This window comes from Molossus molossus, unplaced genomic scaffold (genome assembly GCF_014108415.1).
Source record: "Molossus molossus isolate mMolMol1 unplaced genomic scaffold, mMolMol1.p scaffold_m16_p_10, whole genome shotgun sequence".
In the NCBI taxonomy this organism is placed as follows: Eukaryota; Metazoa; Chordata; class Mammalia; order Chiroptera; family Molossidae; genus Molossus; species Molossus molossus.
Window position 1 is genome coordinate 8,895,256 of NW_023425345.1, and position 14,488 is coordinate 8,909,743.

Sequence of the window (14,488 nt, forward strand, 5' to 3'; positions counted from 1 at the left end):
TGACGACGACAGAAGAACTCTCAAAAACTAGACTTCAGAATTCTTTAGGTAAAATTTCAAGAAACATGAGTTCTCCGTCGGCAGTCGCCAGACACACAGGAAATAAGCCACTAGGAGAGGGGCAGAAACTGCAGACTGTGGAGCTAAATCTCAAGGACTGCAGTATTAAACTCGTCAGACATAAAACATGTGTTTTCACTGTATAGGAAATAAAAAAGGATATTGATGGTAGACAGAAGGAGGAAGAGATTCTCAAGGGTGAATAGGCCTATTTGGGTCCAGTGGTATTTTTAAAAGTAAAATGTATAATTTGGAAATTACAAATTAAGTGAATGTTAATTAGAGTAGACTCAGCTGAAGAGGGATTAGTTAAAATGGAAGAGATACCTGAAGAAGTTAATCAAAACAGAGTGCTTAGAGAAAAAGGGATAGGAAAACTAAGAGAAGTTAAGGTACTGGGATATGTCTGATTAGACTATTAGAAGGAGACTATCATACAGACTGTCGGAAGTGATGAACCACTGGATGAGATAGTGAATGGGAGTTTTCCAGATCATTAAAAGGTATTCATAGATACAAGAAGGTTTAATGCCAAGTGGTTTAAATAAAGAGATCTACAGTAATGACATTGCAGCACCCTAAAGAAAAGTGGTTTTAAAAACAGCCAGAGAGAAAAGACAGACTCTCTACAAAGAAATTGTGTGTGTGAGATGAGCATTCTTGGCAGCAATGGTAGAAAAGTGTCAAAATAATATTTTCAGTGTGCTGAGAAACAATAACAAATTGTATACTTAGCAAAAGAATTCTTCAAGCACGCAAGATAAATATATTCCAGTGAGCAAAAACAAAGAGAATGTTTTACAAACATAGGTATACAAATAAATATCTAAAGGATGTTCTTTAGGAATAAGAAATATTATTCCAGATTCCAGAGGAATATTGTACAACTTAGAAGTATTATGGGAACTCCAAACTACAATTTCTAAATAATAATGATAGTAAAAATAATAGTGATGTATAATCTGTATGTTTAAAAAGGCTATACCTAAAATATCATACAATGACATAATGTAAGTCAAGAGAAAATTGTTATTAGTATTAAAGTATTCTGAGGTCATCATTTTATTGTGGGGGACAAGAGATTAACTTTAGCCCCTAAGCGAGGTATGCACGCTAAGATCTCAAAATTAAGCTGGTGGGTGGGATGGTTGAAAGGAATAAGAAAAAACAAAACAAACAAACAAAATAGCTCAATCATTAAAAAGAAGAAGAGGAGGAGGAAGAATGCAAGGGGAAAAATGTAGAAAAAGTGGGGAAAATATAAAGCAAGACATCAAGGTGAGAGAAATAAGTTTAAATATATCAATAATCAAAGAGACTAATTTGAGGGATGAAAAGACAGAGTGTCAGATTGAATGGGAAACAGTATCTAACACATGCTATTTACAAGGTACACATGTAACACATAACAACCTGGAAAGATGGACAGCAGAGTTATGGGAAAAGACTGTCGGGTAAATATCATCCAAAAGAACACCGGGGTAACTATCTTTGTATCAGAGCATCAGTAGGTATACACATGGTCACAATTTAAAACTAAGAAGTTCACCAAGAAGATAGAAGAATTCTGAACTTGTATACATTTTATGCTGTAGCACACTCAGTAGAACTCCAGGAAGAAATTGACAAGTCTACTATCAGAGTAGAATATTTTAAGTATTCTTTTTAAATATTGGAAGCTCAAACAGACCAAAAAAATTGATAAAACATTATGGAAGATTTGAACTACACAGTTAAAAATCTTGGTTTATTGGGCAAATAAAGAACCTTGTACCTAACAGAGAATATTTATCCTTTTCAAGCTCACATTTATTAAAAAATAACTATGTACTAGAACATAAAGCAAAGTTCAGTACATTTCAAAGAATCATATTATACATATATATAGTTCTCTGAATACAGTATAATTAAATTAGAAAGCAATAACAATAAGATTTTTTAATCCGTTTGATTAAAATTGAGAACACTTGTAAATTACTCATGGTGCTAAGCAAATCAAAATTGAAACTGAACACTACTTAGAACTGAATGAAAATAAAATATGTCAAAATCAGTGGAACAAAACAATCATGTAGGGAAATTTATAGCCTTAAATATGTATATTCCAAAAAAAGGCTGAAAATTAATAAGCCAAGTTTACACTTTGCTATAATAAAGAACATGAGAATAAATTCAAAGAAGATTAAAGGCAGGACATAGAGAAGATAGGAGAAATTGACGACAAATTGTCCAACAAAGTCAAAAATTTGTTCTTGGAAGAGACCAGTAAAATAAACGAAGCTATGGCAGGACGCGTGGGGAGAGGGAGAACTCAGCGATGAATGAAGGGAGGCGTGAATGCAGGTGTGTGTGTGCGTTCTCCAAGTGTTTGGGAGCTGCCCGTTCTTCCCAGTTCCCAGTGTGCAGCGAAGATGAACGTGAACAGAAACCTCCCGCTCTGGGGAGCTCCTGAGCCAGTAGATAACACAGAATTGTAGGAGATAAGAGGATACCGCAAACAATATTATGTCACGAAATGGAAAACTATGTGAAATGAACAAATTTCTGGAAATGTATAGTTTCCAAAAAATGATTTAAGGGAAAAATATGAAGTCTAGATTATCTTCTGGCCATTAAACCTTCTTACAAAGGAAACAGCACTCTTCGATGGTAAGTAGAGACAGGTTCTACCTTTTTTTTTAATTGAAAGATGTTATCAATTTTAAGGAAACTCCAGAGAATAAGAAAACAGGAAGACTTTTTAACCTGTTCACGGAGGCCAGGGTGTCCTTGATAGAAAATTAGACAAGGAAGGTGTGAGAAAGGAGACCTGTGGGCCTGTCTCATGCATGAATATAGATGCAAAAACCTTAAGCAAAATATTAGCAAACCTATCCAGCCATGTGTAAAATAGATAATACATCATGACCAAACTGCGTTTATTTCAGGAAATAGGAGGGTGATCTAACATTGAAAAACCCATAAATGTCATTCACACTGTTAATAAATTAAAGGAGAAACACCATCTCATGACCTAAATGGATGTGTGTAAATTATGTGATAAAATCAAATATTCATTCATGACAAAAAACTTGCATAAGTGGTATCTACTGAAAATGTACAGCAAAAGTTTGCTGAGCATGGGCCTGGGGATACTGTAATTAATTCATAGGAAAGAACAGAGACCCCAAGACAACACTTCACATTTATGAAGTTTTGATAAAATGATGAGGTGGCTTTGCTGGCCATTGGAGAAAGGATGTCGTTTTCCATCAGTGGTGTTGAGACACCTCATTGCCCACATGGGAAAAATGAAAATGGAACCCTGTCCCCCACCATGCGGGATTAGAGACCTAAAAGTGACAGACCAAATTAAACCCTTAATTTTAAAACATTAGGAAACTAGCCTATGACCTCGGGGTAGGAAAGAATTTCTTCAACAGGACACCCAGAGCATATGTCATAAACACAGGGATCGATATTCAACCACAATGAAATTAATAATTTTATCGAAGTGGCAGGAAAAAAAGGTCTTTTCAAAACACACTGACACAGGGACTGGCCAACCAAATACAGGGCGGGGCAAAAGTAGGTTTACAGTTGTTTGTGTGAAAAATAATACCATAGTTAATACATAATAATCAAAGAAGAAACTGTTTCACGTCCTCACCACTATAAACCTACTTTTGCCCCACCCCATATGCAATGAACTCTTAAGAACTAATAAGAAAAAAAGTGTGTACGGGCTATAAACAGTCACTTCACTGCATTGCAAAGCAAGTGGCCAGGAAGCAGTTGAAACGGTGCGCAGCCTCTTTGTGAGCCAGGGCGTGAGAAGGAAGACCCGGTCACTCCACAGACAGCGCGTTGACAGAGCGGTGCTCTCGTGTCTCACTTGATCAGCGGCAACTCTCCTGTGTTGTTGACAGGAGTGTACATGGAGTCAACCAAATGGGAAAAACACTTCAGCTGAATATTAAGAAATTGAAGTAGGACATAGGCTACAATCTGGGGCTTGGGTGTGATTGGTCAAACATTGAGAAGTGGCTGGCTTTCTGGAGAAGGTACTCTAGGCTGTGCACAGATGACAACATAAGCAGTCCTTGTAATGAATGACATTTCTTTTTTTTTTTTTTTCCTTCATTGATTTTGAGAGAGAGAGAGAGACAGAAATCTCAATGAGAGAGAACATTAGCCGCCTCCTGCGTGCCCCCCGACCAGGAACCAAACTGGCATCAACCACTGAGCCACCCAGCTGGGCCGAATGACAGTTCTTGACCAGGCAGGGGCCCAGGAGACTTCTAAACTCTCAAGTCTTATTTTCTTATCAAATAAAAATGTAAAACTTCCACAAAAATCAGTGCAACTGAAAGCATTGGCAGGCTTATCTAGGAGGGAGATTCTGGCATGAGCTACAGTGTGGACAAACCTTGAAGACATGCTAAGTGAAATGAGCCAGTCTCAAGGAGACATATGTGGTTTCACTTATATGAGGCACCTAAAATAGTCACGTTCAGCCCAGCCGATGTGGCTCAGTGGATTGAGCTTTGCCCCATGGACTGAGAGGTCCCAGTTCCAGTCCTGGTCAGGGCACATGCCCTGGTTGTGGGCTCTATCCCCAGTAGGGGGCGTGCAGGAGGCAGCCGATCAATGCTTCTCTCTCACATCAATATTTCTCTCTCTCTCCCCTCCAGTCTCTCTAAAAAAAAAATCAATAAAAACACATTGAAATTAATAAAATAGCCACATTCATAAAGACAGGAAGTAGAACAGGGTTAGCGGGCTGGTGGGGGAGAATGTGGCGTTAATGGGGACAGTTTCAGTATGGGATGACAGGAACGTTCTGGGGAAAGGATCGTGGTGACAGTTGCAGAACAGTGTGAATGCACATAGTGACACTGAACCACACACCTAAACCTGGTTAAAATAGTCAGTTTTGGTATGTTTTACCACAATAAAACCACCCAGGGTGGGGGAGGGGCCTTGACAGGTGTCTGGTGAAATTGATTGCTCTCGGAGGATTTGTGTGTTTCATTAACCAGGCAGATCTGCATGTGAGCCAGGGTGCCGGGCAGGGTGCCTCAGAGCCTCTCAGTGGGCAACCATGAAAATGGAAAAGGAAGGCACTGTCCGTTAGTAGGAACTCTTCATTTGTGCACTTGACCCTTCTACATCTTACAGGTGCGAACAAAGCTAGGTCTTCAAGTGAAAGGGTGTCGGTCTGCCCGCCACAGGCCTCCCTTTGCGTTCATGCACCTGTATTGATTGAGTGGTCACTACGTGCCAGGCTCTGTTGCACCCTACGGACACTGTGGGAGACGAAACAGGCAAGGCCACTGGTCACGGAGAGTTTCCGTGTTGGCACAGCGGACGGCTACCCCACTTGCTTAGTGGTTGCTTGGTTATTGTCGTGTTGAGTGTTGAATCTATTGAAATAACTTACGGGCTCTCTTTGCAGCCTGTACTGTGTATAGGTAGAGGAATTTACAGCAAAATGATGAAAATAGAGCAAACCAAATTCAACTCATAATTTTTAAACTTTTAAAATCCTCCAGAAGTGGTTTTACCCACTCATATCTTACTTAAAACGTCTTACACGGGACCTTAACATATAGCCAATATCTAAAAGAAGAGCCACCCTGGAGGTGGGGAAAGCATTGAGGGATGAGGGAGCGAGGTTGGCAGGCCCAAGCCCCCCCGGACACTGTCCTTGGGCCAGAGCCTGGACTAAGGGCGCAGTGAGCCTGTGTCTCTCTTCGGCTGACCGGGGCTTCAGATTCCGGGTAAAGGTGCGTGTTTGTCATTTTCTTTCTTAGCCTCCTTCTTTTTTTTTTTTTTCCTGCCCTCATTCATTTTATTTTCGTTTCAAATTCAACATTTGTGAAGAAAGGGCCTCCTAGTGCTGCTTGTGATATCCCTCCCTGGGGAGTAGACGGGTGTACCCCGAGCTCTGCTGTTCACCAGCTCCGTCTGCTGCTCCGAAGGGCCAACCTGAGAACCCACCGTGGGACACACAGGGGACAGGTGCTGGGTCAGCTGAGCGAAAATGTCAGCTCCAGGAAGAGTCATAAAGATATGTTAACTCCGATTTGCCTGCCTCTCCCCGCCGGGCCAGGTCTTTTCGTCTGGTGGCCCTGCTGTGGTATGGCATCGACAGCCCTTGCTGCATTTTCTGCGGTTCTCAGTGTCCTTTCTTTTCAGTGGAGCAAGACCTTAAGGACACAAACAGAGCCACTGGATTTTTGCAGTTGTCTCGCCCACACCTGATCCGACAGCCAGATGTTTTAGGAACTTCTTACCCTGTTGTTCCAAAGTGTTCAGCCTGCCTCTCATGGAAATAGCGACTCTCTTTTTGCACGCGTCTAATTAAAAGAATATTTAATTACATTTCCAATTACATTAGAAATACAAGAGGCATAAGAGCACAGTCGGTAGTAAACACGGCTCAGTCCCGTGAGCATCGCGTTCCGTGTGGGGAAGCAGACACGCTCCCACTTCCCGCTCCAGAGCACCTCCCGGCCCGGGGCACCCGGCCCTGGACTCTGCAGAGAGCTGTGTGCCGAGTAGAGGTTGGTTCGGAGAACTCCCAAGGGGAGAGGGTTTTATTGCTTATGCCCCCTTTCAAGCCAAGCAGCCCTGTAAATTCTTCTGACAGCTCTACCTCTCACCAGCTGACGGGCTCAGGTAAGATCACTTCACCTCTCCCGAGCTCAGTTACGTTCCCCAGAAATCGGAGGCCATTATTTTAGTTATTTTTTATCTCTTGTTTTGATTTTTGACAGTAATATATATGTCCCCCGATTTCCCTCCCCCCTTCACCTCCTCCTCCCAGCCCCTGCCCCACGCCAGGCCTCCGCCACGCGATTGCCTGTGTCCATGGCTGAGGCCATCATTCTGGCTGTTCTCCGCCAGGCCCCTGGAGTGCTCCCTAGAAATGTACTTGACTTCATTTCAGTCTCTTGTGTTTCAGAGACCTTTACTTTTTGTTTGTTTGTTTGTTCATTTATTCCTCACCCAAGGATATTTTTCTACTTATTATCAAATAGAGTGGGAAGGAGGGAGAGAGAGACAAAGAGAAACATCGACATGATAGAACCACATTGACTCGTTGCCTCCCACACGACCCCACCAGAGCCAGGGACGAACTGCAGCCGAGATACGGGCCCTTGACCAGAATTGAACCCGAGACTCATTGGTCCGAGGGCCGACACTCTCACCGCTGAGCCAAACCAGACAGGGCGAGACCTTCACTTTTATCCCTTCAGTCCTGAGCTGGATGACTCAGCCTCCCTGGGTGAGCCTTAAAAAGGGAAGGACCCAAAGGAACACTGTTTAATCTTCTTCACCAGGAGAGTGAACCAGGAGAGGCGCAGAGGGGCTGTGCTGTTTCGAGAGGGAGGGGGGAGAGTCTGACACTGTGGTCGTCCTCAGTGTTCAGGAGACGTTAGAGAAGGAACTCCGGCCAGAAACTGGGTAATGGCCCGGAAGTGACAACCAGGGACTCCAAGTGTGCCTGGAGCCCCCGAGCTGAAGAAGCCATGGTTCCTGCCCTCAGGAAGGTCATGGTCTAGTGAGAAGTAACCAGTGAATAAACAGGAAATTCCAGGACAGCCTGCAAAGCGCAGGGATGTAAGGAAGAAGAGGGGTTCAGAGAGCAGGAAGAGGGACCCCTGTCTAGCTGGGAGCATGAATCGGTCTGTTTCAGAGGGATTTCTAGAGGGAGTCTGAGCTGAATCTTGCTGCCCAGACTCTACCCCTCCCTCACATCACCCCTAGGTCCCCAAACACGCTGGCTGCCTCTCTGCCCAGGCCTGGGGAAACCACACTTCCCCTGCTGTGCCCCTGGAGAATGGGAAGGAGTGGGAACCCACGCGCAAGTTGGGAGCAGTGAACTGGGTGCTGGTGGGCAAGCATCAGGGCCACACCATTGCTTCCAAAACATCTGCCCTGAATGCATGGTGCCTTTCTGGGCTTCACAGGAAATACAGCTCGGGGGAAGCAAGCTGTCTCGGCCCTCAAAGGATGCAAGGGGGCTTTCCAGGCAGATTGGGTGGGAATCGTGTTCCAGCCGTGGCCTCATGTAATCTTTCAGAAAGTCTCACAGGGGGAATATATTTGGTCTACTTTGTACATCAGGAAATTAAGGATCATACACATTGAGTCACTTACTTGCCCAGTCACACCCAAGTGCAACAGAGCTGAGGTTCAAACTCACATCTGTCTGACTCGGGGCTCTTGGCTCTGAGACCGGGCTGGGTTCCAGCTGAATATATTTTCCCTGGGAAACATTTTACAGCAGATAATGGTTCTGTAGGATTATTCTGTGTGAGTCCTTCTTGGATTAATTGGGTTTTTGGAGGGCTAACCTCAGAACAGAGACCCTAAATATAACATTGTCTCCTGGAAAAAAAGATTTGAATTTTTTTTTTTTTTTTTGATATTTTGTTCAGATAGAGTGGGGGGGGGGAGAGAGAAACATCGACGGAAAAGGGACACATCGAGTGGTTGCCACCCTCATGACCCAACCAGGGCCGGGGACAAACTGCAACCGAGGTACGTGCCCTCAGCGGGAACCGAACCCGGGTCTCTCTGGACCGCAGGCCGATGCTGTAACCGCTGAGCCAAACCAGCCAGGGCAAAAGATTTGAATTTTAAGCCTCAGACTCAGAGGTTGTATTTTTGACTCCCATTCATGACTTGGGAACTGAGTACACTTAAAAGACAAACCCTTAAGGGGAAGAGAAAACCCAAGGGAAGACATGCCATCCGTAAGGGGAAGTGATATGTGTTCCTAGAGGCAATGTGTAGCATTTGCATAAAAGGAGCAGCACATAACTCCAGTTCTCAGAAATTTTCTAATACTCAGAGAGGTGTCGGGTTTCACCTCTTTGGAGGACATGTTGGGCATGTTCTAGCTAAGCAGCCTCCAGTGAAAAATGAGGCAGGGGAAACGAGAGAACGAGTAATAAAAATGATGAATGGGAAGGTTGATGTTGTAGGATTAGGATGGAACGAGGAAGGAAAAACAGTTGCTTGGGGACAGAAGATCTAAAATCTAGAATTAGCACTTCCCAGCCAGACCTCTGTACTTCAGGCCGGTGCCTGTTTAACTTCACCGCGTGACCCAAGTTCAAGGGCTCTAAGCGTGTTACTTTCCGCGGCCAGTACACTAGGAGTCCCAGGGTTAAATGAGGCAGCTGGCCCTGTCCCAGGAGCCTCCTTCCCGCACCATCGCTCTGTGGCGTGCGCTGTGGCATCGCCCATTCCCCCAGCAAACTGCGGAGTGCCCACTGGCCAGGCTGTAGGGCTGCTGCTGGGCTCCTTACCCTCTCTTGACCATGTGTCCTCATCAGAAGTAATCACCACTTTAGAGAAGATGTGAAGATTAAAAGGGGCATTGACATAAAGCAGTTAGTACCCGGCTGTGAGACATGTAGTGCACCTGGGATTCTTAGTAGAAATACATCATTGTTAATTCCACTCGGAGAGTTTGCAGTTGGCTGCTGGGTAAAACGTGTAACAAGGGCTCTTCTTCCTCATCTGTTCCAGAGCCCTCCTTTCCCAGACAGGAAGTGGGGGCCCACCAGACAGGAAGTGGGGACCTGGGCCAGCGCTCTCCTTTCCCAGATAGGAAGTGGGGACCCGCCAGACAGGAAGTGGGGACCCAGGCCAGTGCTCTCCTTTCCCAGACAGGAAGTTTGGGCCCGGTCCAGCGCTCTCCTTTCCTAGACAGGAAGTGGGGACTCAGCCCAGCGCTCTCCTTTCCTAGACAGGAAGTGGGGGCCCAGTCCAGCGCTCTCCTTTCCCAGACAGGAAGTGGGGACCTGGCCCAGCGCTCTCCTTTCCCAGACAGGAAGTGGGGGCCGCTCTCCTTTCCCAGACAGGAAGTGGGAGCCCAGTCCAGCGCTCTCCTTTCCCAGACAGGAAGTGGGGGCCCGGGCCAGCGCTCTCATCCACAGACAGGAAGTGGGGCTCAAAGCAGGAAGTGGCTTGCCAGAGGTTAAGTGCCAGTAGGTTGGCCCATCGTTGTGTGCCCCCAATATTGTGCTGGAGAAGCACATGCTCAGCAGAGGGGACTTGGGTAATTTAAGCTTTAGTCTTTCGTCTTTCCTCAACACTCAGCCATTCTCTGCTCACGTGGTAATTTTCAGAACTCTGCTCCTTTGGGTGTTACTGATTTAAGGTACCCATCCCTGGCTTTGTCACACATGGCCAGCCACGTTCAGAGGCCATGGTTCTGGGAAACATCAAGACTCCTAGGAGGAGCATGATGGCTCTGGAAAAATCTACCCTACAGCAGCACCATTTGCTGTGTGTATCAAATAGCCTGAGAGAGCTGTTTGTGGGATTTGTTTAAAGCAGAGGCGAGCTGGGGAGGGGTGGGAGCAGGAGTTCTGTGTACTATTTGCACCAAGTGCCCTATTAGGAAGTCCTGCAGCAAGCAAACCTGATGGAATTTGTTGATCCCCAGCATTTCCCTCATGTATTCTATGTTAACACACTGCACAGACCACCTGACCACGGAGTACCTTGTGGGACAGGATCCTTAGAAGCCCACTGTAAGAAACACATCCCTGGGTAATCTGGGCTCTCTTCAGAAGAAAAGGATTTTGGGAGGGGAAGCACCAATCAAGCAGTATTTGGTAACTGTCAAGCCACTGACATTTCTGAGTATGTAGAAATGAGGGTTTTGCCAGGTATCACATCTTTTTCTACTGCAAGATCTCATAACGATGGAAATAATTTCATGTATTTATTTTCTAAAAGCTCTATCTATATCATAGGTTCTTTCTTCAAGTAACTTTCCCATTCACCACTTTTACGTGGAAGGAGCAGATTAAAGATGTGTACTTTCTTTCCGAAAGTGTGAGACTCATACCACTGAGAACCAGTTTTTGCTAAAAGCAGAAATGCGTGAAATCGTCTTTAGGAATGCCATCTATTGTGAGTCGTTGGCCATGAGTTAACCAGAGAAGCTCTATGCTGCCAAGATTATCATGGTCATTCCCCGTGTCCTTAGAAAGTATTGCAAAATTCTATGATATTTTCAGTCTTCCCTTTATGAAATGAACCCAAATAATGAGATCCAAGAGTATTTGTGCACTCTGGTGTCAAGTGCTCTGTTGCAAACTTGCCTAGCCGTGATCTAGTAAAGAATTCAATCTGGGCATTTGCTCAGTGACCTTCCTTGGAATCCTTTTGTTATTCCAATGAAAGCAATGTTCCCTTCACTCATGACAGGCTCTTTCCATAAAATGTTACTGTCATCAACACAGGACTTTCTTGTTTGGACTATAACTTCTCCAGGACACCTTCCTTTAGTGCTCACTGAAAAACCGTTGGTTGCATATTTCATTATCTAAACAGAATCTTGCAAATAGGATAAGCTGACATGTGTCAAAATCCTGTGTACTTAGATTTAACTCTGTAGCAAATCTCCTGTGTACTTTGTTCTAATACCAGTGTCCTCGGGCCTCAGCATTTGTTCGTTATGACTCTTCCCATAATATTTGCTGACAAAGAAATTTACTTTGTTTTGTTACCATATTATCTTTTGTACATTTTCCAGCTATTTTTGCCAAGGCAGGAAAACAAGCGTTTCCTTGACTGCATTTTATTATCTTTCATTTATATGTATGAAATCTCCAAAGACACTGCTCACCACTTTTTATGGGGTTTAGTGAAATGTAAAGTTCAGGACTGTCACAAGATTTTACTTATTTATTTATTTTTATCCATTTATTTTTTTACAGATGTTTCTCCTTTTTCCCCACCGGCACCCTCCTCCCGATCCCGCCCCCTCCCCACAGCCTCATTGTCTGTGTCCACTGGTTATGCATATATGCATATAAGGTTGTAGTTTATCTCTTCCCTCCGCTCCCCCAACCCCATCTCCCTCTTCTGAGGTTTGTCAGTCTGTATCCTACTTCTATGTTTCTGGGTCTATTTTGTTCATCAGCTTATTTTGTTCATTATATTCCACAAATAAGTGAGATCATGTGATACTTGTCTTTCTCTGATTGGCTTGTTTCACTTAGCATAATACTCTCCAGGTCCCGCCATATCATCTCAAAGGATAAGAGACTTCTCTTTCTTACAGCTGCATAGTACTCCATTGTGTACATGTACCACAGCTTTTTATCCACTCATCCATTGATGGACTCTTGGGCTGTTTCCAGATCTTAGGAATTATAAATAATGCTTCTATGAACATAGGGGTACATATATTCTTTCTGATTGATGTTTCAGGCTTCTTAGGGTATATTCCTAGAAGTGGATCACTGGGTCAAATGGCAGTTCAATTTTTAATTTTTTGAGGAAAGTCCACATTGTTGTCTATAGTGACTGCACCAGTCTGCATTCCCACCAGCAGTGTACTAGAGTCCCCTTTTCTCCACACCCTCGCCAGCACTTGTTTGATGATTTGTTGATGGCGGCCATTCTGACAGGTGTGAGGTAGTACCTCATAGTCATTAGACTTTAAACATTATTCAAAAATTTGGAGTCCTGGCTTCATCGCCTGGGTGCTCCGGTTCTAATTGTCTGGCTATTCATACGTCTTTGTACTCACAGGAAGCGATATCTGAAGGCATGATGCACACGTAGAGTGAGATTCTTCCCCACAATGGTGGTTGTGAATCCATATCTGAAATAGTCTTGAGAACTGAAATTCCTTTGCCAGCTCCCTGTCAGATCTAATTGGGTCGGCACTTCTGTACGCGGTGGAGTAGCTGAGGTCTAAGGGCCCATGCGAGCCGAAGCGTTGGCTCGGCTGTCTCTCCCTAGCTGTGTGAGCTGCTCTTCGCGGTACTTTCAGTCTGGCACTGCTTTGTAGGGCTCCTTCTTGGTAATTGTAAACTTTCATATGGAAGAATTTAGACTTACAGAGAAGTGGTAAACGTAACACTGAGCGTCCCGCGTCTCCCTCATGCAGTTTTAGTTGCCCCTAATATCAACACCTTACGCAGCGATGCCGAGCACGTACTAACAAACCACAGAACATGGGAACAGACTCAGAGATGCATAGGACGGACTGTGAGCTGTCGGCGCGGGGGTGGGGAGGCTGGGTGGGAAAGGCGAAGGGATTAAGGAAAACAAAAACAAACTCATACACAGACAACAGCATGGTGATTACAGAGGGGAAGGGGGTGGGGGAGGAAGGAGAGGGTACAGGGGGGATAAATGGTGAAGGAAGGAGACTTCGCTTTGGGTGGTGAACACACAATACGATATAGAGACGCTGTATTATAGAATCGTCACCTGAAACCTATATAATTATGTTAACCAAAGTCACCCCAATAAATTCAATAAAAAAACTTTTTATAAATGGTGTATTGCTATTAACCACACTGAGGCTTTAGTACATTTTACCAGGTGGTCTGTTAGGATCCTGCTCCCCGAGTCTCCTCTGGTCTTTGCGTTTCTCTGTCCTTCCCTGTTTTTCATGACCGACCTTGCTGGTTTCGAGGCACGCTGCTCGGGTGTGCAGTTGATAAAATGCCCCTCGTTTTGTTTGTACACGGCGCTTCTCATCATTGGCTGAGGTGACAGAGGGTGGGAAAGACTGTCGCGGAAGTGAAGGGTGCTCCCTCCTCCTCACTCACGTCGGGCGGGGCTGGTGTCTGCGCGCGATGCCACTCGGGTCTTGCCTGGGTGGCATGGTGTTTGCCAGCCCTCTCCACTCTGTGGTCCCTGGTTTCCCTTTCAGATGTCATCTTCTGGAGGCGAGTCCCCACGTGCATGGCGGAAGCCACCCACACTGGAAGGGGGCGGTGTGGGCTCCACATACATTGCTGGGGTCCTCCTGTAAGGACACTTGTCTCTTTCCCGTTTCCATTTATTCCCACGTGCACCCACGTTTATTTATCTTAGAGTGTAAGTTGTCATTTATAGGCCATCTGCTCATTTTGCGAGTTAATTTAGTTTTATATTATTAATAATATTAAACACACTAAAAATAGATACCAGCATGATTGGTAGAGCAGTTACCCGGGATTAAGCCCCAGCATCTGAGTATGTGAGGATGCCACACACCCCGTGCATGGGCACAGTCAGAGGTGGGCACTCGTCATAGAAGATCTCTCCCTCTCCCCCTTCCCCTCCCCCCCCTCCCTTTCCCCTTCCCCTCCCCTCCCCCCTGCCTCTCTCTCTCCCCCTCCCTCCCTCGCCCATGCATGGTAATCCTGAGATGACAAGGGGAGGAACGTGTGAGACAGTTGTCCTTCTTGAAAAACCAGACAAGGGGAGGACAGAGGGAGCGTGAACTCCTTCGAGAGAAAATGACATGCTGTTTGGCTCTTGGGCGAGAAGAAAGGGACTACTATGCCTCTCCACCCCACAGCCCACATTAACGGGGCTCTGCTGTACACAGAGTGTGGGGAGTATTGAGAAAGGGACTACTATGCCTCTCCACCCCACAGCCCGCATTAACGGGGCTCTGCTGTACACA

General features: G+C 45.1%; 1 protein-coding gene across 1 annotated transcript in view; it reads left to right on the plus strand.

Annotated features, from left to right (window-relative positions):
- LARGE1 (LARGE xylosyl- and glucuronyltransferase 1) overlaps positions 1-14,488 on the plus strand; it is a 478,500-nt gene that overhangs the window by 401,963 nt on the left and 62,049 nt on the right. The gene's annotated exons all lie outside the window — the stretch shown is intronic.